At 41.0% G+C, this 17,692-nt stretch overlaps 1 long non-coding RNA gene across 1 annotated transcript; it reads left to right on the forward strand.

Annotated features, from left to right (window-relative positions):
* The first annotated feature begins 858 nt into the window (after positions 1-858).
* On the forward strand, positions 859-17,449 carry LOC127384807 (uncharacterized). The gene is made up of 3 exons (XR_007889512.1): positions 859-1,360; positions 6,683-6,739; positions 17,250-17,449. It is a non-coding gene; the product is annotated as an uncharacterized LOC127384807 (long non-coding RNA).
* Positions 17,450-17,692: the final 243 nt, after the last annotated feature.

Genomic DNA, 17,692 nt, shown 5'->3' on the forward strand with positions numbered 1-17,692 from the left:
GCCTACAGTCGCACCCACAGTAATCCCCTAGATTATCGCCAACACCCCCAGACAGGTTGTTCCCCCCAGCTCCCCGGTCACTCCTCCGGCCGACACCGCGCGCCCACCGCTACACCGTGACCAAGGGAAGCGGGGCGTCTCCCGGCCGGACACTGGCGGGAGAGAGGCGGGCGGGCCGCCGATACCCCCAGACGTCAGGCGGCCCCGGCTCCCTCCGCCGGGCTGCCCTGGCCCCCCAACCGCCTCCCCGCCCCCACTGCCGGCTCGGAGCCGGCTGCAATACCCTTAAGAGCACCGGAACATTCGTCATAGTCCCGTCACAGCCCCACCCCTTCGCCCGCCCGACCTCGGCACTCAGCGGGCGGCCCCGCCCCCTCATGAATAATACATCGCATGGGGGCACCGCCCCCCGCCCGGCCCGGGCGCCACCGAGCCGGGTGAGCGGTACCACTTCAGGGGGGCGGAGGGGGATCAGGGCTTAAAGGAACGCCCTGAAGCTCGGCGGGCCCTCTGCGTGAGGAAGGCACTCACTGGGTTTCGACGACGCATCTACCCTCAAGCGGGAAATACCTCACACGAAATTATTTCCCTTTCGTTCTGCGCCAGCAGGTGCCACCGGCTTCTATCCGCGCACCCAGGGCTGGGGGAGGCCGGGGCGGTGGTTCCTCCCGCTGCCGGCGGGGCCGGCGGGCGCGGGTTCAGGGAGGCGGGGCGCCCCGCCCCCTCGCCTCGCGGGCTGCTCATTTGCATTGACGCGAGCGCGGCAGCACGAGCCGGGCGGGTGCGGAGGCCCGGGCGGGAGGGGCCTGCGCCGCGGAGGGGCCTGCCCGGGCCGGGGCTCTCCTGGCAGGGGCGCGGGGCTGGAGGGGCCGGTCGCCGTGGCACTTCTGTGGCCTCCGCTTCCCTCGGCGGTAGGGGCGCCGGGGTGGGGTGTTTCTGCCTCTCCCCAGCGCCCTTTACCCTGCGGGGAAGTGGAGAGCGTCAGCGCCCCGGCGTGAAGCGGGGTGTGTGGCCCCTTCCTCCCCAGCCGGGTGTGGCCATCGCGCTGGGCCGCTCGTTTGCTGGGGCCCCTTGGAGACCCGCCAGAGCTCGGACCGAGCCCCTGCTGAGGTGTGGCACGTGGCGGTGCCTTCTGTGGTATTTCCTGGACAGGTGGTTTTAAAGGTGGGGTTTTGCCCTTTCCGTGTAGAGGAAGCACAGCTATTGGCGGCTGTTTAATGCAAACGAATAAGTCGTTTGGCAACTGTAGATGTATTGATGTTGTAGATACCACTGAAAAGACTAGAATAAGTGAGCTCCCTTTGTGCTCTGGGAAAGCTTTAGTTCAGCAGTGAGGAAATTTAATACATGGCTATTGAAGGTGAGTACCCTGGTGAAGTGTCATTATATGCTTGACCTATTGTAGTTTTGTCTACATGTCCATTAGTGGCCACTGTCAAAGACTGGATGGCTGCATTCCTTTTGGCTGATAGGCCTCTGGTCTGACCCAGTGTAACAATTCTTACCTGTTAAATCTGTATGTGTTTGTTATATGTGTATAACGTGTAGAGAAAATAAAAATCTGTTTGGTATCTACAGTCATCTCTCTTGTGATCATGAACCTTTGTGGGTGTGTACTTGGTATCTATGCCATCTTGCAGGGTTAAGATAATACATTTGCAGCATGGAAGAATAATTGGTACATATTTATCTTTGCTGGATTACGGCTTAGTACTCCGCGATTGTTCATTATATTGGCATCTGTTTGAAGAACTCTGCAGCTGTCTGTCTTATCAGTGGTAAAAAATAGAATGCAGACCAAGGCCCTACAAATGATCACATGCTGAATAAAATGTTGCCGGCCGAGTAATGATTCCTCTCTGAATAGAGAGTTGCTTCATAGCACAGTCCCTGTAAACATTAGTTTTGTGAGCTGCAGAACTGGTAGCATCAAGCTTCCTTTGGTGTTCCTGTCATAGGTCTGACATTCAGTTATGTGCAAGGCTGAACAGAAGCTGTCCTACCTGGGGTGTTCTCAGGTGTCTGGCAAGGGCGGAAGCAGTGCTGCACTGTGCCTCTCCTGTCAGCAGCTGCCTATTTCTACAAAGCTTGTAGGAACTCTTTTATTGTTTCTTTTGTGGTCTGTTTCTCTGTCCCTGACCTTTAAATCAAGTCCAAATTGTAGTGATTATTTCCTCGCAACAGCTGTTGTGGCATCTTTCACTAGTCTTTTTAAATTGGCTGAAAGACAAAAGTACTCACATCCTCTGTGACACCCTATCTCTATCATGGTAGCCACCTACCCCAATTGTGCATGTTTATTAAAACAACTTTTGTGGGCTGAATCTCATCTACTTTTAAACATGTAAAAAGTAACCATCCGTTCTGCATTAGCTTCCTAATCTTCTACAAACACAAGACAGGTGCTACCAAAGGATGATTCATTCTACCCTAATGCAGGTGCCTTTAGAGAGAGAAACCTGATCTCTGTCTCTGCTGATTAAGAGGAAAGCTTCTGGCTGCATCTTGCTGCAGAATTCAGGAGGTCGTTTGTGCTCCTTGTTCTTGTGGCATATGCTTCTTGACTCTGAGACAAGCAAGAACTGCTGTACCTTGTAAAACCAAGAAGCCTTCAGGTTGTATGTCATGTTTCTTCTGCCTCTGAGAAGAGACCTTTTGGTGTGTGCTGGGGTCAAAAATTCTGGCTTCTTGTCCACCAAATCAAGTGTCTTAGCTGGTACCTTGGTGCCATTAGGAAGTGCTGAGTCCTGTTCTTGGCATTGTGTGTTTTCTCTTTCCAGTTTCTTGATTTTTGAACGTTTGGCCTTTGCACCCTCTTGCTTTAATGGTTTTCTCCCTTTTAATCACTTGATTCCTTCCTGCATTCTTTTATCTTAGCTGCCCTTTCCCAGGGAAAGTTTGAGATTTGTTTTTTTTTGGATTGGGCCAGTAGGAAGGTATCTGAAAACGGTTGCCTACACAAATGTGTAAGAACTGGCTAATCATATATAATACTTCCTAGATTTGTCTTTCCAGACCTTGCGGGATACTGAGATGCTTGGACTCCGCATTCTCTAACTGTAATTAGAAAGGGACCCTGTGCTTGGGCCTGAAGGACAGAGAGCATGCTGGCAGAGCCCCTCATCTGAATGACTTGGGGAAGCTGGAGGGTTCACAGAGCTGGGATGAGTTGCTTAGGCTAGACAGCAAATGTTATGAGGAGCAAATGCCAATCCATACGTGATATTCCTGTACATAATATTCAAATTGAAAGAAAAAGATGTTGCAAAACAAGCTGTCAGTATGGTAAAACCAAATATACCTAAGTTACGGTTCTTGTGGCCATTATTCAACCTGCTTCTGTGTATTCATTGCAACAAATGTGCCAGGTATCAGCTTCAGCGAGAAGGCCTGTGGCAGAGCTGGGGCTGATGACTCTCTTAACTCTTCTGGGTTTGTCAGTGTCTGTAAGACAATGACTGTCTTATATGTCTGCCTTTCTGTCTTGTCCACTCTGTGCTAAATGTAGTGTGGCAAATTGAACCAGCAATGCTATGGAAGAGGAAACAAAAAGACAAATCGCAGTAAATTATATAAACTAACACTTTATAAAGAAAAATCAAATAAACTGTAAGGATTACTAAGCAGGTTGTCTGGCTGCCATTTGGGTGATGTGAAAGGAATCATCAAGGCAGTGGCTTCTGAGTTTTGCCCCTGCGTGGTTATTTACCCCTTCTAGAAATTGCCATGCACAGTTTAAGTTCTTTCCTTTTCATAAACCCAGGAGAATTACACCTGCTATAGGCCACTGTTAGTGATGGGATATTACATGAGAAAGGATTTTGGCCCACTATTCTGTTTTTCTGCTTGAACCAAAAAACTTTCAGGAGTTTTAAGAGCTGAAAGGGGTTGTGCTGAGATGCTGTTGACTTCAGAGTAGTCTGTGGGTTTAGCTTCTTTAAGAAGTGTATGTTGTTGGGGGTATGATCCATCTCTTCTCCTAATCAGACACCACTAAATGAGTGTTATAGTTTTAGGCAACATACAATACATCATTAAACTGATAAAAATGTAGATAGAGTATGTAGACTTTAATGTGCACCTGGAGTTACTTCAGTCCTTCCTCATTTTGTACATTAGCATGAACACCAGAGTTTCGGGAGCCTAACATAAAGAAAATAACTGTTCCTTTAGAATCTGCCATTGCCTTCCTATTAGCTAGCTGCAAAATCACAGTGGCTGTGAGTTTGAACATGGGCTGCAAATAACAGGGACACATGGAAATTATCTTTGCTTTCATTCCAACACTAAAAGCAGCTTTCTAGTGAACTTTTACATATTGTAGTTAAAAGTAAATGTGGCTACACGTAGTACTGACTGCAAAAAACCTTTTTCTTGAGGAGTGGCTCAGCATAGAGACTCATCGGCTGCTTTCAATGCCACAAAGCGTTCTTTCACAGCCTACAATATTTATAGGCCTTTCACCATTTACAGTGATTTACTACTCGGTTTGACTCCTCTTCCAAGGCTCTATAGCTACAAGAAAATTGGGGGGTTTAATATCAGTTGCTTGTTTTCTCTTACCTTTTTTACCTTTCCACATCTCCTCTTTCTGGGCTCTCTGTCAGCACTCTGCATTTAGGTAGCTCTGTCCTGCACTGCTCGCAAGGGCTGTGCTAAGAGATCTGTCTCCATCTTCCGTAATAGTGATGTCCTAACTGGTAACATAAGTATACGATTCATGTGCTTTTGCTAGAGCTGCTTCCTCTTAACCTTAAAGATGATTTTTGTTAGTGGCTTTTTCCTCCCACAAAAATATGGAAAACAGTCTGGGACTTCAGGTTATTTGTATAGAAAAGCAGATGAGGAGGTTTGACATTTCACAGGAAAAAAGAGTTCTGAAAATGTAGATCAGTGTTTCCTTTACTGTTTTTTCTGTTCTTGATTTTTTAAACTCTGAAAATAATAATCAGGCATTCTTAGGAAGGAGGTAGGCAAGTCTTTTTGAGCAGTGAGCAGTCTGTTGAGTCATAGTAGCATACCTTTTTTCCTGGTGGTTTTTCTCATTAAAAGAGAAAAAAAAAATAATCGTCCAGATATAACAAAATTGGGAAATAAACCTTTGTTAGATTGCTGTGTATTGGAATAAAATTCAAAGCAGTGGGAAAATTTAACCCCAGGGATTGAGGTAGTTTGCTTTATTCTGTGCTTCCCATGCCTATGCTTGTGTGTGTGTGTTTTTAAAGCTAAAAATCTTAAAATTCACAGGAGATGGGAAGCTTTCTTCCTTTATTGGAAGTCCGACTTCCATCATGAGAGCTGTGCTGCCTGTTGAACTTGAAGGATGTGGGTTCTGATCACAAGAATGCAAAGCAGTGATTTACTCTTTTTTTTCTCTTTTTTGCTCTGGAGTTTAACCAGCACATTAGACTAATATTTTCTTGCTTGCTAGTGGCAGTTTCTGTTTCTTTTTTGTTTTGGGGTTTTTTTAGTAGTGGAAGTCATTAGAATTTCTCCCAAGAGAATCACTGCCAAAATAAACAAACATCTTTATGAAAGGAAAATGATGTCTGTGGAGTATTCAGAATTTCTTGTTTTACAGACTGGTATTTATGGCAACCAACTAGTGAATTAAAGTGAATTAAATCCTATTGCTAGTTTGCTGCTTCTGCTGTGCTAATTGCATGTGGCAATTTCTTCTAGTTTCTCAGCTATGCAGTGCAAGTTCTGCATGTTAGTTGGAATTTAGGATGAAGGAAAATACGAGACGAAACTCACTTCAGAAAAATAATATTTATTTTTTTAGTGTTGGGAATTGAATAGTGCATGTAAACCTCTGGGGAATTGCTATTGTCTCTAAAATGTTCTGCCTGTGGTTGGCAAGAACAACAAGGACAGAAGAAAGTTCAGCTAAAAAATTAATAAGGCCTGTCTGGTGGAATGCATTACAGTCAGCTGTATACCTCTGTGCTCTTATCCCTCTGAACTGATGATTTTTAGCTGAGATGAAACATTCTGAGGAACAGGAGGCTGGCAGATTTGCAGCATAGATTGTTTGAAGGTTTAAATACTGTGACTATCTCATCTTACTGTAAGTCTGTAGATATAATGTAAATTGGAGTTGCCGAAAAGTGATAGAATGGCTCTGTGTGCACAGCCTACAAAACTGTGAAGAGCTTATTTTCTGTGTGCTGCAGAATCCTACACGCTTTCCACCTTCTGTCCAGGATGGCAATAATTCACCAGTGGAGCAAATGCACTTCAAATTTTTTGAGGATGAGACCATAGCCAGTTCTTTGTTTAAGCAGTGGCTTTCACAAAGGGGACCAGTGCTCACTGGGAACTGCTGCCAACACCATCATATGTTTCATGACAAATGCAAAGTGTTCAAAAAGTTGGCACTACAAAATAGAGATACTGTCACTCTCTGTTTAATTCTCAAAATGGCTTGTAGGATTTTAAAGCTTGTGTTGTTGCTGGTGCAGTCACATATCAGGTAGCATTTTTAACAGCCCTTATAATATGGCTGGTAAATTTGGTTATATTACTAGGACATAAACCGAAGTTATTCTGAGGATAGAGAATACTAAGGTTTTACTGCTGATTTTTTCTGATGTGCTCTGTGCAGAAGAAGAGTTTGTCCAGCAGTGTGTGCTGCTATAGTTGGAGGATAATATTTTCTCATCTTCTTGTCTATGTACAGTACAGATGCAGCTGCCACTGTTTACCAAACATGAAGGTGTTGTTCACAGCTCTTGGGGTAAGTTTGGGTTCTGCTTTAAAGAATGCATGAGACATCTCTGCTAATTGCACAAATGTTCAATGTGTATTTATGTACCTGAATATTGTGGTGTAGGAGGCTCCTGGTAGTTTTAAGGAATGATCTCAGTGATCATTGGATAAGGTCTCTGGAATCTTGTGTAACTGACTTGTGCTAAGAATAACTGTGTGATGCTTCCAGTGTTGGAATAGTCTGTTCCAAAGTGTTGCATACTGTAGTATGACCATATTTAGGAGACAAGTTAGGAGACCCAAGGAGACTATGGAAGTTTTTAAGCTTTGAAATAGAGTTCATTGAATCATGTAGATAGTCCTTATTGCAGATGCAGCAGGAGGAAGCAAGCATGTGTCTGTAGCTAGGTCTACCCCTCTGCAAGAGTGTATGGACCACATAGCAAGTTAAACAGAAGGCAGATATGTTTGCACCTCAATAGTCTGTTAAAGTAAGTGCTTTAAATTGCTACAAGAACTTTTATTAAAGTTTACCTGTTAAACCTCTGAAAGGTGATAGAGGAGCAGGTTCCCCTTCGGTGCTATCGCATCTCTGTTGTACTAAAAGCAAGGGCAACCTATCTCATTTCTATGTGAAAACATGTTCTCTTGTACTTGACCTTATTTCCTCTTTGAGAGTAAGATGGATGTTCACTAATTTTACATCACCACCCACTGTTTCAATAAAATTATTTTCAACAGATTCTGTAAGAAATTTGCTGCTTTAATTAATATGGAATTATCTCAGAAATTAGCAGTACAGACTCCTCAGATTCACTGTAGAACTAAAATTAATCAAACTTTTATGCGAAGGGTAGAATTGAAGAAATACAGATTAAAATTAAGAAAACCATTAACCGTATCATTGTGACTAATTATGTCTATATATCCAGTAACGGAGGTGGAATCAACAACTCTAAGGCTGGCTGTTGCAATATCTGAGCTCAGCCAGAGGGGAGCAGGTAGGTTGCTGGGGGGTAGGATGCTCTCCCAGTTAGTGTAGGCATGCAGCATCTTTTATTAAATACTCCAGCATCCATGGGATTAACAGTGAGACTGGCCTGGGGATGAGGCTGTGCGTCTGGGAGGCAGAAGATATAGACATGGAGGCAACACAGAGTTGAACTGAGTTCTGCCATACAGCAAATGAATGCTCTCTCCACATTTTGTTGTTTTTTAGTCATGTCCCAACTACCTTCCCACCCCTGGCTTGCTTATTAATTTATTTATTAATGTATTAAGTTACATTTCTGAATAGTGCAGGGAGGGTGACTGATACCGAAGCTTTCATTTATTTCCTCCCTCCTCCTCCTAAATATGCCTAGCTCTAGCTTGGATACAAAAACAAGAAGTCTTGAGTCCTCTCAAAATAATTTACATCTGTGATCTAATGGTCAGTTGTAAATCAACGTTAAGCTTCATCACTTTTGACCATTCATGCTATTATGATGATTCAAAGACAGTGAAAAGCAATGTTCTGGTTTCACCCTGTATATTTTGATTCCTAAACCCATATTATCTGGGTGGTTCTTTCTTAGTGCTCATGTATAATACTTTCAATAATTGTAGAGAAAAGAAATCCAAGAAAAATCTCTGCCAAAACCACTGTGTAAACACTGAATGTATTGCAATAGTAGTGTTAAAATATTTTAGAAGTACATTAGCTATTCAAAAATAATTGAAACCTAGGAAATGTAGTGAAAATATTGCACTTCAGTAACATGAAATACTGATTTATAAAACCATGCACAGTTAAAATAATCCAGAAAACTTTAATTTTCTTCTGTAATGAGAATCTGAGGGTAATGTGGAGTTAAATTTAGTTTATTTCTGCAGACTCTCGATTCTTTAACCCTCTATGCACAGTTTTACTTAAAAGAATTATGGTTGCTTGGATGCCTTAAATCATTAACTCCTCTACCTTCATATGTTTAGGTTTTTTATAAGTCTAACTCCAAGCACTGGAAGTCGTGCTTTCTAACCACGTAAGGACAAGGTGAGGGAACTAGGGTAAGATCAGACCTAGTATGCTCATCTTTGATACAGAGAATACAAACCCTACTGTAATTGTCATTTCCTCTCTCATTATGGTGTTGAGAGCTCAGGTCCATTTTTATGCAGTAGCACAAAACAGTTTGCTGCTTAAGTTTAGCTCACAGAAGCTACTTTGCAGAACTGATGATCACATATGCCACAAATCAATTGTACTCATGATATTAAAAGGGAAAATTGCATAGGTCTTTAAAACTTCCCAAACCTTGGTAAATATCCTTGAGTAATTGTGATATCATTTTGGGTCAATGTGCTTTGATGAAAGGTCAGTCAAAATGTATCATCAGAGGAATATTTTTTTTTCGTATTTGTAATCTTTTTTATGTGCATGCTTTATGGTATGTTGTAACTGAACAGCAGAAAACCTTATACAATTTCTACATTAGGACATCAAAGGGCTTTTCTTTCTCTCTTTTTTTTCCTTTTTTTCCTTTCTTTCAAATAACCTCTCTTCTCAATGTTGAAGGGTCTTCTTTATATGAGGAAATTTACCAGAGACCATAGTAGTATAATTATGCCTTGTGGATGCTTTTTAGTCTTGCATGAATGCCTATAGAATTCAAGCATCCACATGGAGAGTTAGACCATCGGACCTATAGGGGCATAATTATGCTGGTGAACTCTGTATGAAGACAAATTCTTTATGTAAGGGGATTTTACTTTGGCTCTTCACTTTTCAGCTTATCAATGTTCTGAACTAAAAGGAGTTGATCAAATCAGCAAAGGTAATGAAAATTCAGTGGTTAAGTAGACTGTCAAGTGCTGGGGAAGTCAGAAAGTAATAAACAGATGTTTCCTGGTAACATTCTTACTGTCTTGTCAGTGTTTGAGTTTGTGAGGGGTTTAGTGAAAGGTTAATAAACAGGGTCTGTTCTTTGCTGAGTCTCATAAACTAATACACCCAGTAGTTAAACATTGGTAGAATATGAGAGATTCCTGGCCCTCATAAAAAGCAGCAAGGGTTTCAGGCAAATATGACATGGGAGAATTACTTGAATACTTCTTAGTTTTTGTAGGACCTCTGCAACTAGCACTGAGCAGATCAGCCATTGAATTTCTATATGTGAATTTTCCTATATCCCAGTTAAATTGCAGTTCTTTAAATCTGTGAGTCCTAGGACATAGTCAAAATGTTCTCTACAAAAGTAGCCCATTTACATGAAAATAACTTTCAAAATGTCAGTAGGGGTGCAGTGACACTTTAATAATTGTTTTCAAAATGTGCTTAAAGTGAATTACAAGCATGTCTCAATGTAATTGCTGCATAGACTATAAGACAAGAAGAGGCCAATCATTTTGGTGATGTAATCCTGGCCAACCTTAGCATTGACCACAGAGCATTGCTCTGTATGCCTTGCTTGAAGACCATTACTTCAAGGTGAACTTCATTAGAAAGATGTCTGGTTCATATTTAAATAGTTCAGAGAACAAAGAGTCCACCACATCTATACCAGCACTTACTGTTCAGTTTTATTTGTGGTCTGAATTTAGCTTTGACTTAACTTGTTGAATCCTTGCTGGATTAAAAAAGCCTTTAGCACTGGACATTATTCAATGAAAATACTTAAAGGCTAGGATCAAGGCATCTCAGCCTTCTTTTGTTGTGTAGCAAATCTCAATGAGGTGCTTTAGTTTCTAACCATAAGGCAAGATTTCTGTATCACCAGTTTTTCTTGTAGTTTCTTTCAAGTTTTCAAACATCCTTCTGAAGTAAGGATGCAAGGGCTGTCAGCAATGGGAGAATTACAATATGAGCTGAACAAAAGCGTGCTCTCCCCGTTCTGTTTTCAAAGCTTGGAAGAAGACATAGGGGCAATTATATTGCTTGTACCAAAATTTTTGTTTTTCATATTTCTTGTCACAAGATTTTTATGAGAGATGCCCTATAAGGGCTTCCATTGGATATTATTCTTTTCCAAGTCAGGTTTATTAGAGGGATACAGCAAGGTGAACTGGAATAATTTGGTTTTGGCCTGGGTAGTGTTGCATACTATGGTAGTGCTTGTTTCCAACTTAACATTCTTTTTATCTGCTAAGATTTCTTCTAGAGTTGAAAACACAGTCTGGCATTTTGTAAATGCTGTTTGTATTTTGTTCAAACATATCTAGCAATTATTTTTTGTCATTAGTAAAGTATACATTTGTCATGTGGGCATGAATTAAAGTGAAGCATGTTACAAGGCAGCATGGCTGTGCAGTTTTCTTTATTTCCTACTTTACCAATTTTTTACCTGTAAAATTTCCTGGTCCTGATTTTTTGTTTTCATCAAAGCAGGGCCCTGTATATTCACCAATATATTCACCCAAGACAGTGTGTACAATTAGTACAAAAAGTCTTTCCTGTGAGCTCACTCTTGAAACATTGCAAATGGAAGATAAGTCTGGTTTTGGCTAACAGTAAAATGCTAGTAGTTATCTATTTTGTAATTAATGTAGAATACAGAGGGTTTTGCATTGTGTTGATGCAGCAGTTAGGTAAGTGTTTTACAAACATATAAGTATGTGGTTTTTGTGTTGTACCATGTCACTCTGAAGCTGTTTTCAGGCCTGCTGTGCAAGCAAACTGAAATATTTGAATTTCCTTTTACTTAACAGTAGTTTCCAGTCTTCAACTTGCAGAGCAGGCTGGGTGCTAGTCATAGTAAGGCCTTAGCTGGAACATCTGAGGAATTATTTTGATGTCCTGAAAATACTGGGATCAATTTTATTTTGGTTGTGTGTATGTATGCAAGGGCAGGAGCACTACAGAAACAGAAAAGGGCACAAGGAAGCCCGCCAGCCAGATGACCACTTGTGACGTGGCCCTGAGAAAGAGGTGCTTGAAATGGTGATTAAATCAACTGTCTCCTGCTGTTTCCTTCCTACTGTGTTTGGAGAAACAGGATATAGTATATATGGTTTGCAAATAAATAGGATTGCATTCAATAAATACATATAAACAATTTGAGGTATAACATACAAGACGTCAAAAAACCAGCTAATTTTTTCTATATTTAGTGACCAAGTTCATACCAGTGTCTTAGAAAGTCCTCAGTGAAGGTGAATGGCAAGATAACGCATTGATGAAACTGAATTGCTTTCAGTCTGGTGACCTGACTGAAATGTGTGCATTTCTAGTAGCTTTGAGTATTTTTTGTTTTGTGTTTTCTGGTCAGAAAAAACCCTTGATATTTATGGAATCATATTGAAAAGTCTAGGCTGGAAAGGAGCTCTGGAGATCATCTGTTCCAAGCTTCTGTCAAAAGCAGGACCTTAGATGAGATGAGCCCGTCCAAAGTTTGGTTGCTTTTATGTTGTATAATTTCTTCTTACACCTTTCGAGGGTTTCACCTCAAGCAGCCTGTGCCTATTGCCTCTTGTCACTGGACATCTTTCTGAAGAGAATCTCTATCATCTCTGTAACAACCATTTAAGTGGTAGAAGGCTGTGTTCAACCCTCAGCTGTCTCTTTTCCCTACTAAAAAAACCCCAATTCTTTCAACATTTCTTCATCTGTGAAGTTCTCCAGTCCTCTAATCATCTTGATGGTCCTCTGCTAGACCCTTTCCAATTTTTGAGAGCTAGCAGGTCCTTCTGAGTTAGAAGGGCCAAGACTGAACATAGTATTCCAGATGTGGCCTATTAAGTGCTGAGCAGAGTGGAATTACCACATCCTTTGATCTGCTGGCTGCAGACTTACTGAGGCATCCCACACCACCATATGCCCTGATTGCTGCAAGAGCACCAGGCTGGCTCGTGTTCAGCTTGTGATCTACCAGTTACTCCCAAGAATACTACTTCATTTTTGACTATACATATAAGGAAAGCTAAGTACAGAAATTACAGAAGTTCCTGTTCAGAAATAAAAGGGAGGTGCTCTTATTTTACCCTAAAGCCCAATGACTTCAGCACTCACCCACAGTACAGGAGACGTGGGTTCAGTTCTTCCCTTCTTTTGAAGAGTTAGACCCATGTTGCTTACAATCCTGAACAGAGCCCTCGGGAGGAGGCTGTAACAAGCCAAAACATATTCTGGGGTTCCTTCAAACTCTTCTTTTGCCACGACAGTATTTTTGTTTAATATACTTTTGATGTTTCTTAGACTAGGGACTACAGGTGTCATACCTCCTTGGGGATTATTTGTCCTTTGTGGACATGCTTCTCTTCTTTGGTTCATAAATATAAAAGTCCAGAGAAATTCCCTAAAACTTTAGAGAAAAACAGTGTTTGCCCAGCTCCTTACGACACACTAGATCTTTGTGTTTGGTTTCTTCCTTTGATGTGAATGAACTTGCCTGGAGTTAAATGATTCATCATGACTTGCATGGCTCCATCTTGGTAGTGCTAGTGAGTAAGTAGGGGCTACCTGAATTTAATTTTTTTAAAAAAGGTATTTACTGTAATACTTTTTGCTTTGAACACAGTGGTACTTGCACATTTTTATCCTTTTTTTATCTCACAGAGTTTAATCTATACAGTATAGTATCTTGTGATGGGTTAAGAAATCTATTTGTTTTGTTTGAGAGGAGCCAGGAGATAGCTAAAAATATTTTCAAGTACCACAGTTTTTTAGCAAAAGTAAGCTGGGTCTAATCTTTTATGAACTGGGTAATAAAAAGTTGATCTGTATTCATAGCTACTCTTGTTTTGTTTTGGAATCCAAGTGTCAATGAAAAACCAAACCAAAACCACCACCATTAACACTAGCAGTTTTGCACACTAAAAATTGTGCAGTTGACTTCTCCACTTAGTATTGCACTTGCAGACATCGAAGTATGAAAAAAAAGGATAATTTTAATTGGTATGTTAGAGGGAATAATATTTCCATAGTAGTACTTTTCAAAGATAATTAAGAAAAAAAATTCAAACATTTAAATGAGGATAATTAATTTGGAATTCCTAGTGTAGCATGGAATGGCACAAATTTCCATCCACTTCACTGACAGCAAAACAGAACGTTTGGCTGGTGGGCGTTTGTTGCAGGCAGGGGACAAATTCTGTGGCAATAGAGAGTGCCACTTTCTAGGACTTGTCCACAGTGTGTGAGGAAAAGATGCATTGCCATCAGTAAATCCAGAATGAGGACTTCTGAAAAACACTAGGAAAAAGAATGCCTTACATTTTCTAAAGATCTAAGGAAAATCTCAAGGATATTGTAAGATGGAAATGTCCACATGGAGCAGGAGATAAATCAGTGTTGGACTTTCTGATCCATCGAGCATTGTCAGCCAGAGATTGCCAAAAACTTGGGGGTACTGCACTACCCTCTGCTTTGTGGCACCAGGCAGTATTACGTGGAACATAAAATTGACTGGACCATAAGAACAACCTGTTTCCTTAACTGAGTGTTAAAAGAGGAAGTTTTAATGGAGAATGAGACTTCTCAAGAAATCCTGCTGGGTATTCTAAAGGCTACGCTTTAATGAGCACACAAGTAAGTTACCTTGGAGAGGAAAGCTAGCCAAGTAAAGAAGACGGAAAGGTGATAATTAAACAAGAAATCAGTAAGTTAAGTATGGAAAAGGGGGGTGTAGCTGGGAATGCAAATTGAATCTACAAAATGTAAATTACTTTTAGGGAAGATAAAGGTAATAAATAATTATTACTGGCCAGTAGAGTTTAAGGCAATAAGAAGGCATTACCAATGTATTAGGAACAAAAGAACAACTAAATCAAGTATAGATTTCAGTCTTGCAGAAAAAGACAGAACAGATCTAATGGCTGTAAATCAAAGCTTGAAAAATTCAATCATTATAAAGATGCAGTGAGGTTGATTACACATGGGAATAATTTCTCAGTGTAGGTAGGTGGTAAGCTTGCTATTGCTAGGAACTTAATCCGATTGGATACGCTTTAATCTGACTCTGGGAACAGGCTTGTGAGTATCTCTGTGGATGGTTGTGGAGGTCATTGCTTCTGTGCAATCTGTACATCTGCAAGTTTGTATTTATTCTTTGTTGTTCCCTTCTTTCATGAGCTGTGGAGGAGAACAGAAAGCCCTCATTGCTCTCAGTGTGCTCCACACGCTCAGCTCTAGGTTAAAATAATTACTAAAATAAAAAGTCTTATGCTTCAGGGCTCCAGCTGGCTGCCTGCAGAAGGCAAGAAGCTGATTCTCTAGGTAAAATCTGAATTTTTAAATTTAATTTTTCTCTAAAGCCTTAGGGAAAGGCATAGCTGGTCATAAAACCTTGGAGACATGAGTGGAGTCCTCTGTTTTAGATAGCTGCTGTCTTCTAACTGGCTGGGGGATCAGACGGTTTTCTCCCTAAGTCAGGGTAGCAAGGACTTTGAGGTCTTTTTGCTTTCCTCTTCATTATGAGATCTATGCATATCTGAGATTGCAATTATGATCATTTGGGCGTATCTCATGTAATCAACTCACTGTCATTAATGGAGCCTGGGGCAGAGGCATCACAGCTTTTTTTTTTTGGTGTTCATATTAGCTTAATTTCTTCTAGATTGATTTTTTTTTTTTTTTTTTTTTTTTTTTTTTTTTATAATCCAACTCACCAGGGAAAGCACTGGTAAATGGGTGAAGCATTATGTCACGTACAAGACAGCAGGTTGCCTGTTCTGGTTTAAATTCTACTGATTTCTAAAGATCTTGCCAGTTTAATGTTGCTGCCGTAAGAATTATAAGTGACAAATACTATTTCTTTTTTCAAAGCAGACTGATGCCAGTTGTGATGCTTGATGGAGTTGCAGAGCTGCCATGCAGGGTGCTCGAGTGCTGCTTAGCTGGGTGGGTGCAGCAGCTAACAAAGGGTTTGCTGTGCTTGCAGCAGTGTTGCCTCCAAGTCCAGCTTTCCTTCTTCAGCCTTCCCAGCCTTTTGTTTTAAAACCTCTTCCCTCCAAAATAAAAATAAGAAACCTTACTAATATTACAGTATCGGAGAGGAGGATGCAATAGCTTTTATTATAATTTTGGATCATCTGAATTGCAGATGGCAGCGAGAGGACAGAGGGATGTGAGGAGTTACTGGCAGCCATGCGGCATATTGTCATCTCCTAAGAGGCGAACAGGTCTGCCACCATTCTTCCTGGTGGCTGTGCTGGCAGGTGGCTCTGCTCTTACACTACTCTTTGTTGCACACATGTGAAAGTACTCCCTTGCTTCACAATAATCCTCCTTTCCATATGGGAAGCTGAGGCTATTATCATCCCACAAAGCTGTGAAAAGAGACATGCTGTTTCATCAACATCAATGTGTTTTCTTCTTAAGCAGGCGAAGGGAAGGCAGCCTCCATGAGCTTTTCTCTTTGTGTGTCTTAACAGAGACACGTTTTCTGTTGCTACTTTTTGCATGCAAGTGGAGCTGGCATTTGCTTATGTAAAAAGACATTTTGGCTTATTGCGTAAGTCACCTTACATATCATGCATCATATGGATTATCGTATCTCATTGGTTTGCATCACATATAACAGTGGCTTAGGATATATATGGTTAATCATATATCGTGGGCTTATCCTGTACCCATCATTTAACATATAATGCCTATCAAAAGTTCTTTGTGCTTGTTTGTACACAGCAGCTGCAAGCTAAGTTAAGTCCATCTGGAAAATTGGAGAGAGATTGAAAGAGATGAAGGCCAAACCTCAAAAGTTCCAGATCATTCCTTGAATGGTGGAACTAATTTGCACTGGTTTGCTGGTGCTGTAGAGAAGTGCCTTCTCTACCATGGTACCTTCCAGTCTTTCTGTGTCCTCACAGTGAGATGCCTCACTTTTGCTTAGTTTCTCTGCCATGGTCTTGCACTTAGATTTTGATTTTTTTACCATAGCTTTTAGCTAATGTTGCTTGACTGGGAACGGCTGAGCAGACATTGTTCTGGAGATGCGTGCATCCAAGGTGGCCAACCTGTACGTGTCCAGCATGGTCAGCAACTGCTACTAGCTAAACCTAATGGACCACCCTTTTTCTCTGCTGGACACAAAATTAGTGACTTTGGGAGCTGTTTTCCATGATGTACTGAATGTTGTAGAGGTCTGTTGTAGGACCTTACTATTTTAAAAATTACTATGCTGTTCAGTTTGGTTGAAGCTGAACAGACGTGACAGAGAGACAGTGTGATGCACGCAAGCTGCATTTCCTCAGGAAGCCAAGCTAAAAAAAAATAATAAAAAAATCTGCCTAAGAAAATTTTCAACCAAAATTTGAGATGCTTGCTGTTGATTATCAAAGTGAAAAAGCAGAGTGTGCTAACTTTGTGTTAATTTAAGCCATCAGAATAATTCTCTCAATAAATAGACCTGCTGAAAAAAAATAGATAAATCACAACCCACTTGTGCACTGCATGACATCCCTTTTTAACTTCTCTATCTGGCCTTGTCTCTACAGCCTCCAACCCTAAAAATCACCCTCCCTGACCCAAACTCTACAGGATACATAGGATATAAAAGGAGCATTTTATTCTTAAGATGTCAGAGAACCTCTCTTTTTAAGTTTGTTTGTTTGTTTTTTTTCAGAGTCGGTAAATCGAACTAGGTCAGCCTGAATTAGGGTGGTGTTCTTTGGAGTGACCATGTTCCTGGTGCTTGTGGGGCTCTTCATCTCTGGAGGACTGCTGCTCTGCAAGGTCTCCTGCCAACCCTTTCTCTTGATCTGTGTTGCTCACAGAGGTTCTATCTTGTGACAAACACATCTGCACATGCTTTGCAGAGCAGTTTAAGATTCATTGATGCAAAAAGATGAAGAAATAAAATGTTTCTTGTATCACTGTTTTTATTGCTGTAAAGTCAGTATTTTAAAGGCTCTGAAGTTTCTGGAAATGTTCCTTAGATTTATTTTGAGAACCAGCCATCAGGTGTTTATACACTTCTGAAGGTCAGTCAGGAACTACAGCTTTTACAAATCATCCCTTGTATTTTGGGTTAATCCAGGTCTTCCTGCACTTTACTTTGTTGTAAAT

Source organism: Apus apus, chromosome 4 (assembly GCF_020740795.1).
Source record: "Apus apus isolate bApuApu2 chromosome 4, bApuApu2.pri.cur, whole genome shotgun sequence".
Taxonomy (NCBI): Eukaryota; Metazoa; Chordata; class Aves; order Apodiformes; family Apodidae; genus Apus; species Apus apus.